The following is an 8,302-nucleotide window of genomic DNA, read 5'->3' on the forward strand; positions in this document are numbered from 1 at the left end:
CAGAATTCCGCCCAGGAAGCCTTCCCAGATCCCCTCCCCACCCACCAGCTGGGATGTGCACCACACCTTCCTGGGCTCATGGGGTAACTCAGAACCTAGTGCTCTTTACTATCATTGTCAGTTTGCTTACCTGGCTCTGCCCTGTGAGCTCTGAAGGGCAGGGAAGGGTCTCATTCCCTCCTGGGACCCTGGTGCCCAGCACATAGTTTGAGCTTAGGTAGTATGTCCACTGGCTTCCTTGACCAAGAGACTTGCTCTGGGGGGCAATGTTGGCCCAGCCATTGAGACCTGGGCCAGACAGTCTCTTGTTTGTGAGATCCTGTGACACTGCCTAGGGTAGAGGGAGACAGAAAGTGGCTTTGGGGTCAGCGGGTCTGGGCTTCAGTCCTACTTACCAGCTGGCTGGCCTTGGGCACATCACCTCATCTCTCTGAGCCTCAGCATCTTTATCTGTGAAATGGGAACAGTAAAACCTATTACCTTGGGGCCTGATTACAGTGATTAGGGATGGTTACTGTCATTATAATGATAATTAATTCATTGGAATTAGAAGATACCCTGTGGGTTTCCATTTCCCAAATCCATGTGTTCTTCAAGGCCAATTTCCCTGACCAGTTCCTCAGAATAACGAATCATACATGCACCCTTGCGTGAGTGTCCAAAGTTTCTATCTGTCATTTATTTCTTGTAACTCTTTACATCTTAATAGGTTATCCGTCCAACTAGATGACCGCTCCCTTACCAGCAAGGCCTGGCTCTTGAGGGGCTCAACTATTGCTGCTTGGTCACTTTGAAACTCTTACTGCCCAACCAGGACTGAATACAAATCCAGAACAATCTGGGCACCTGAGCTGAGGAGGAAGCTGCAGGGTAGAGACTGCAGACTGGATTTGGAGTCAGGTGGCCCTGTTTCCACCTGGCTCTCCCTGTATCAGGCCATGAGCCTGAGGACCAGCCATTTCACCTCGCTGAACCTCAGTCTTCCCTACTGTAGAATAGGGGACAGAACACCCGCTCCTCAGGATGTCAGGAGTCAGGTGCATGAAGGTGCCTGGTTCACAGCAGAGGTTAGATGAGCAGGTGTCTCACCTCAGCCTTGGGTTCCATCCAGCTCCCATCCTTCCTGACTGGGTGAGGTCAGGCATGCATCCACCGCAACTCAGCCTCAGTTTTCTGTCCTGGAGAATGGGGACAACGCCTGCCGCAGACAACTGTGTTGAGAACGAGGAACGTCGAGCCTGACATGGGGAGCGTACACAGGGAGTACAGGCTGGGACCTGATTGTGCCGAATTGGATGAGTGGCCCGACCCGTGCAGCCCCAGGGCCAGGGCCCCCCCAAGTCTGTTAAGCGGGGTGAGGGAGGGGGCGCAGACTGGTGCTGGCAGCGGCACCCCTTCCCCAACAATGAAGGCGTTTCCTACACTTGGGGCTTTCTAGAAGACCCAGCCCTTCAAAGGACTTTAGAAATGCTCTTTGCCTCTCTGGTGCCCTAGCTGCTGGCACAGGGAGGGTTTGCCCAGGCCCTTCTTTCCCTGTGAGTGAAGAAAGGATAAGAAGGAAGAGCCCCACCCCTTTTCGACCAAGACCTCATCCCCCATTCCCAGTCCCAGCAATCCCCTTTGGAGGGCTGGGAGGGCTGGGGCAGCCCAGTCCCCTGGGCTGAGCAGGTAGCTGTCCATACTGCAGGCGACAGGGGCCGCTTTCTACTTTCCTTCTTCTCATTCACTCATTCATTCGTTCACTCATTCACTCAGAAAACCCAAGCCCTGTGTTAGACTTGGGGGGACAGTGGTGAGCGAGACAGCCATGACCCCCGCCCTCAGGGGGCTGGCAGTTTACTGCAGTGACAGGTGACATAACAACAGATGACCCGCAGGGCTCGGAAACACATCAAAGGGAGAGATGGGAGGGGCGGGGGCGGGGGTGTTCCAGGCAGAGGAAAAGGCAGAGGCAAAGGCCCTGTGGTCGCACTGGATTCGGCCATCATCATCATTGTCACCACCATGGTCCTCATGCTCACCGTCACTGCTGTCGTCTGCCTGGCCCTCCCTACGTGGACTCATGTAGCCCCGTGAGTCTGTTTCGCTCCTACCTCCTGCGCTGGAATGTAAGCTTCTCGGTAGGCACAGATGGGGTCTGTTCGGCCCCTTCCTTGGTGGCTCAGACCAGCGCCGGGCACAGTGTTGTTACTCAGTCACATTTGTTGCGTGAATACAGAGTGGATACGCGGGCACCGTGCTAAGCGCCCTACACCTGTTACCTGACTTCATCCCCACATATCCACTTTACGGGCTGGTTGTCTGATGAATAAACTGAGGCTCAGAGAGGTGAAGGTGCTTGCCTGAGGCCACACAGCCAGCAAGTGACAGGATTTGGACCCAGTTCTATCTGGGCTCTTTCTCTCCACTGGGCCTGGAGTGGAGGGGTCTGGGCAGTAGGGGGTTGGGGGAGTGTGCTATGCAGCAGACAGCAGGGTCCCTAGCACCCCGCCCCCCAAAGGAAGCACATCTGAGAGCCACCGTCCTGTGGGCTCCATAAATAACCCGGGTCCCTGGGCCCTGCCGGAGCTTTAGCGGCCGAGAGTGCGTGTGTAATACAAACAGCTCTAATCCCCTGTCAGTTAAACTGGATATCAGAGGAGACAAGCTTCCGAGCGGGGAGGCCTAATTGAATCGAATTGAAAAGGCGGAATGGGCAGCCGGGCCGCGGAGGCGGGCCGCGGGGCGGGCAGGCGCGCAGGGCAGCAGCTGGCCGGGCCACGCCGCTCAGGTCCAGTCGGTGCTCCAGCCCCCGCTGCAGGGAGTGGGGCTGGGGGTGGTGGTGAAACGGTTGGGGGGGCACCCCAGCCAGGGCACTCCGCCCCCGCCGGCCTCCCCTTTATCTGCTGGCTCTGCCATTTTCTCTCCATTGCTGACCCTTTTTCTGTTCCCTCTGTTATCTCGAATAATGTCACTGCCTCTTTAGAATCTATTCATCAGAGCAGAAAGAGGCCAATGCTGACTCTGATTAAAAAAAAAAAAATACCATCTGTGCCTCCCGGGGAAGAGCTCTCAACCCAACCTCCAGGGCCCCTGCCCGCCCCTGCCCGCCCGCCACTTCCTGGGGGCGCCGAGGGGTGATCGGATTCCACTGGACGCAGGTGCCCTCCCACAAGTGGTGCCCCACTCCCAGCTCCCTCTCCGAAGTGAGGGGGAGATGGTCTCTGAAAGAGGTCTCCACCCAGGGGCAGTTTTCCGTCCACAGGAGAGCTTCATTTGGCCATTTGAATTTTTTTTTTTTAAGATTGGTTTTTCTTTATTGGCTGACAGTTTAAAAAAAAAATGAGGGTATTTTATCCACGCATCCAGATTCGGAATTCTCTTTAAAAACTAGATAGGAAGGCTGGCGGACAGTGGGTCCACCCCCCACAGGGCAGTGAACGGCCAGAGCTTGGGGTGAAGGTGCGACATCCTCCCTGTGGCCTGTTCCTGTGACATTACCAGCCTGGTCCCTGAAGGCCTGCCTACGTGAGGCCGCCGAGTGCAGACAGTTCCTCGACGTGGTGCCGAGGGGTGGGCGGAAAACCTCAGGGCACTTTTTAGGGGGCTGGGAATATCTTCAGGACGTTAGCAGACCAAGGCCCAGAGAGGGCAAGCCCTTGTCTAAGTCACACAGCATTTCAGAAATCTCGCAACTCAAGGACCACGCGTTCCTCAACCACGTGAGGCAGATGGGGAGGGAGGGGGTCCTGACTCTGGCCCACCGTGCCTCCCCTCCCCGCTCCCCGTCAAAGCTGGGAAGACTCCTGTATCTGTACCTGCGTGGTCGGGCCTCCTGGGAGCAGGCTCTGGGCGCCGGCATGTCCAGGACAATCAGGGACACGTCAGCGGCCCTAGCCACCGCAATGTCCCATCTCAACCCCACGCCCCCGGCCGGTCATGGGGCCTGGGTTTGGGTCCCGGCTCTGCCACAAACACACTGCGGGACCACGGGCCTCTATTTCCCCATCTACACAGTGTGGGTCCCTCAGGGAACCTTCTTGCTGGAAGAACACCCCCTTCAAATAGAGGACCCGCCTCTCCGCAGCAGATGGTAGGACATGGGAATCTGTGGGTAAGCAAGAGCACTTCCAGTCTGTGCCCACCAAGGACAGGCCAGCCCCATGCACCAAGGGGTGCCAACGTGGGCCCACCTCCGGCCCCGCCAAGGCGAGGACCCGCCCCTGCCCCGTGAAAGTCAGAGGAGGCACAGAGCAAACGGGGCTACATCTTGCTGACAGAAGTCAGGCTTCTCCCAGGGTCACATCCCCAGCTCCCAGACCCATGAGGGTCACTGGTCCAGGGACCACTGTGTGTGAGGCCGCTGAGCCCAGCCTGCCGTCTGGCCCTGAGTCCTGCCCACCTTCTCCCTCCGCAAGCAGGACGAGTCAGTAAGACCAGCCTCCCCTGACAGGAACGTGGAGGCAGCCTGGGCTCTGCGGCCAGACTCTGCGGGGTTCCCATCCCAGCGTGGCTGCCTCCAGCTGGGGTCGTGTCACCTCTCTGAGCCTCAGTTTCCCCATCTCAGATGGTAAGGGCGGCTCCCACTGACCGGAGGCTCATTCCACGCACCAGGCTCCAGGCTCTACACGATGTGCATTGTAGCCTGGCATTTCCACTTGACAGCAAGGGACCTGAGGCTCAGAGAGGGCATGCGGCCAGCCCAAGTGGCACAGCTAGAGGTGATCGGCCACGATCAAGACCAGACCTGCCTGACCGCAGAGCCATAAAATAGTGATCCCTGGGAAGAGGAAGCGAGGGCACGAGGACAAAGCTCCAGGCACAGGAGGGCACTATTATTCCTATGGATGGAGAAACTGACGCCCAGAGAGGGCAAGAGACCTGCCTAAGTTCCCACAGCAAGCTGCCGTCTGGTTTTCTCCTCACAGCTGGCGTGTCAGAGGAAGAGCATTGTGTTTGGAATCCAGAGAGACCCATCAGGGTGTACCTTCAGGCTGTGACTTCATGGTTTGGAGCAGGGACCCCCTCACCCTAGGCCTCAGTCTCCTGTAAGATGCTCCCCCACTTTCTTCATAGGATTTGTGGGTGCAGGTGGAGGGCATGGGGGTGAAGGCACGCAGAGCCACAGGCCGGCGCGTCCAGGAGCCTAAGGGCAGCCCTACTAGGCACCTGCTTTCCCCAGGGCTTCGTGCGGTTCCTGGCACGTACTAGGTGCACATTTAGTATTTGCTAAATGAACAGCATCCAGGGGCTTGGCACCGGCACCTGCTTTCGCGCTTGGCAGTGGTGGGGAGGAGGGCAGCTCCTTTGTCTGCAGGCCAGAAGGAGGCCCAGGAGGCCCGAGGGGTCAGGTTCATCCCAGGTGCCCCCATCAGCATTCAGGTGATTGCAGGCCTCAGCCAGTACATTATGCAAATGGCTTGAAATGGATGTTTTCCTTATCAGATTTAAAACTCTGTATGAGAACAGACTCGGTTAATCTCCCGAGCTGGGGAGGGGGTTGGCAGAGCAGGCCAACAATCCCCTGTGTGTGTGATTAGGCTGCTCTGCACACTGGTAGCCCGCCAGGGTGGCAAGGATTGCGGCTTTTGGGCCTCCCCATCTCTCCCCGGTGCTGGGAGGGGGTGGGGGGGCAGCCCGGGAAGACAGGAAGGGCCTTTCTCCATCCCTTGGGCTGTGCCCCACGCCCGCCCCGTTTATAGGACGAAGTAGACCCCGGAGAGCCTCCCATGAGGCCACTTCCCTGCAGCCTTGACAGCGTTACAGTGCGGAAAGAGTAAGACGGAATGAGTCGGGTGTGATTTACTGGCTGGAGCCAGTGTACCCGGGCCCTCAGTGTGGCCGGCGCAGGGGCGCAGGGCGCTCTCTCGTCCATGGGCATAGATAGACTGGGCTGGCTCCGGCCAGAGGGAGGCGGCGTCCAGTCTGATGGATGGTGCTCCAGGCTGGGTTTCACCCCCTTTGGTCTGAGGCCTTGCGCGAGTCACTGGTCTTCTCTCTGGGGGAGTGTGTGTCTGCCTCTCTGCAAAACCGGAGTTACCCCAAGCCCGCAATCCACGTGGCTCTAAATCCCAGAAGCTTGGCAGCACACGCAACGTGGGCGATCTGTACTCTCTCCAGACCTTTCCCTCCATATTCTCCATGCATGGAACACAGGACGTCTGTCCCTAAAACCGAAAATCCGTCACACCCGGCCCCCGGGGCTCAGATAAGGGACTTCGGTCCTCCTCCACCTGAGGGGTTTAGCATACCGCCTGCCATTTTGCATTTGATGAAACTGAGGCCCAGAGAGAAGCCCCTGGCCCAGGCCATGAAGTCAGGCAGGTGGATGGTTCTCTGGACCCCAGGTACCTGTGCTCTTCCTGTGATGTCCCAGCTGGGAGGAGAAAACTAAAAGGTGGCCTCCTGTGTGACCCTGGGCAGGTCTGTCGCCCTCTCTGGGTCTCAGTTCCCCACCAACGGCAAGCAAGACATTGGAGTGTGTGATCTGCGAGGGTCCCTGTGACCCTGACACTTTTGGATTCTAACTACAACCATCTGGCAGACGGTGAGGACTAGTGCCCTGGTCCACTTCTGTTCCAAGAAGATGCAGGGTGTGCTTCTCGTTCAACCCGTGCCCAGCTTTCAGGGGACAGTGGCTCCGGGCGGTTCTGAGACTGGAGAGCCCAGGGTGCTCCTGCACAGCATGGTCACGGTGCCTGTTGGCTGTGTCGGCAGGACCACAGGGGTCCAAGCTGTGGGCAGCAAGGGAGGCCCAGGGGGCAGCAGGGGCTGAGCCAGAGCCTCCAGAGAGGAAGTGACACCTCCATTCTGACAACTAGGCAGGGAGTGGAGAGGGGGCTTTGGGAGGTTCCTGGTCACCTCCTGGAGAACACAGGAGTGGCTCTTGGGTCACAAACATCTGGATTCAAATCCCACCCTGTCACTTGTTTGCTGTGTGGCCCAGGTCAAGTCACTTCCCTTCCCCGGGCCTCAGTTTACTCATCAAGAGAATGGGGACAAGGGCCATACCTACTTCACTGACCTGAGCGGGTTCAGAGGATAAGGTGAACAGAGCCCCGGGCACCATGCTGGACGTATAGCAGGTGCTCCGACGGCTGCCTCTTAGCAATTCAGGAGCCGACAAAGCCGCCGGCAGGGGCTGGACTCTGGTCGACGATGCAGACGCTGGGGCCATTCTGCAGGTGACTGGCCAGGTCTCCTGAATAAGCCGCGTTGTGAAGAAAAAAAAGGGGTGTGTGTGTGAGAATTTAGGGTCATAACAGCCAGATGTGTGGTCCTGGACAGGATTCTGGATATTTGGGGGACAATGAGGAGGAAATGTGACTGTGGCCTGGGAATTAGGGTACAAACATATTGTAGGCATGTTGCTTAACTGCTCTGGGCCTCAGTTTCCTCATCTAAGACAGTGACAGGGCCTGGCACACAGGAGGTGCTCAGGGACAGCCAGGGGCTGGCCCCAACCAGCTGCACGCTGTACCCCAAGTGAGGTGCCTCACTGAGAGCTCTTGCCAGGGTGGCAGAAAGGAAAATGGAGCCCTTAAGGGGCAGCGGGGCCCGACTCTGCGCGCCGACCCGCCGCCAGCTCCCCTGCCTCGACAGGCTGCTGGCCGTCTGCCGGGAGAAAGCCTTCTCCAACAGAGAGCACGGACCAGACCGCAGCAGCTACTCTGCCGCCCTGAGTCACGATATTTGCTGCCTGTCCCCACTTTGAGGGACCTCTGACAGACCCAGGGAACCATGAACTTCAGGCCGTATGGGTGGGCGTTAGCGCCACAGTGGGCCACAGAGGCTGGGAGCCGCTCCAAATGCTGACTGGAGGAACTGCCATTCTCCGGCTGGCAAAGAGGGTGCCGTTGACGGGGCCACCTCTACAGGGAGGGGGCCGGGAGGGCGGCTGGAAGGCCAGTGGGCGTTGGCTGGGTTTCTCCAGCAGTGACCCCCAGGGTCTGGACAAACCGGGCTGTGCACTGTCCTGAAACGTCTGGGCTCAGAGAGACACTCCATTTTCGGGCGCAGGACGGCGATAACAGCGAGCATTCACAAGCACCTACCATGTGCCAGGCACGGTGCCTAGGGAGTTACGTGCACTTTCTCACTCGGTCTTCGTGAAACCTCTATTGCGTGGGTATTACTATTTCCACCTTCCGAGATGAGGGGACGGTGGCCTCCAGAGGGGGCCTGGCTTGCCTGAGTGGGTGGCAGAGGTGAACGGAAGCCGACCCGGTGGGCTTAATGGACCTTTGGGGTCATCTTGTTCAGTGCCCTCAGCCTTGGCCCCACATTAGACGGAGTCCTGTGATTAGTGAAATCAGAACACGGG

Source organism: Crocuta crocuta, unplaced genomic scaffold, assembly GCF_008692635.1.
Source record: "Crocuta crocuta isolate KB4526 unplaced genomic scaffold, BGI_CrCroc_1.0 scaffold339, whole genome shotgun sequence".
Classification (NCBI taxonomy): domain Eukaryota; kingdom Metazoa; phylum Chordata; class Mammalia; order Carnivora; family Hyaenidae; genus Crocuta; species Crocuta crocuta.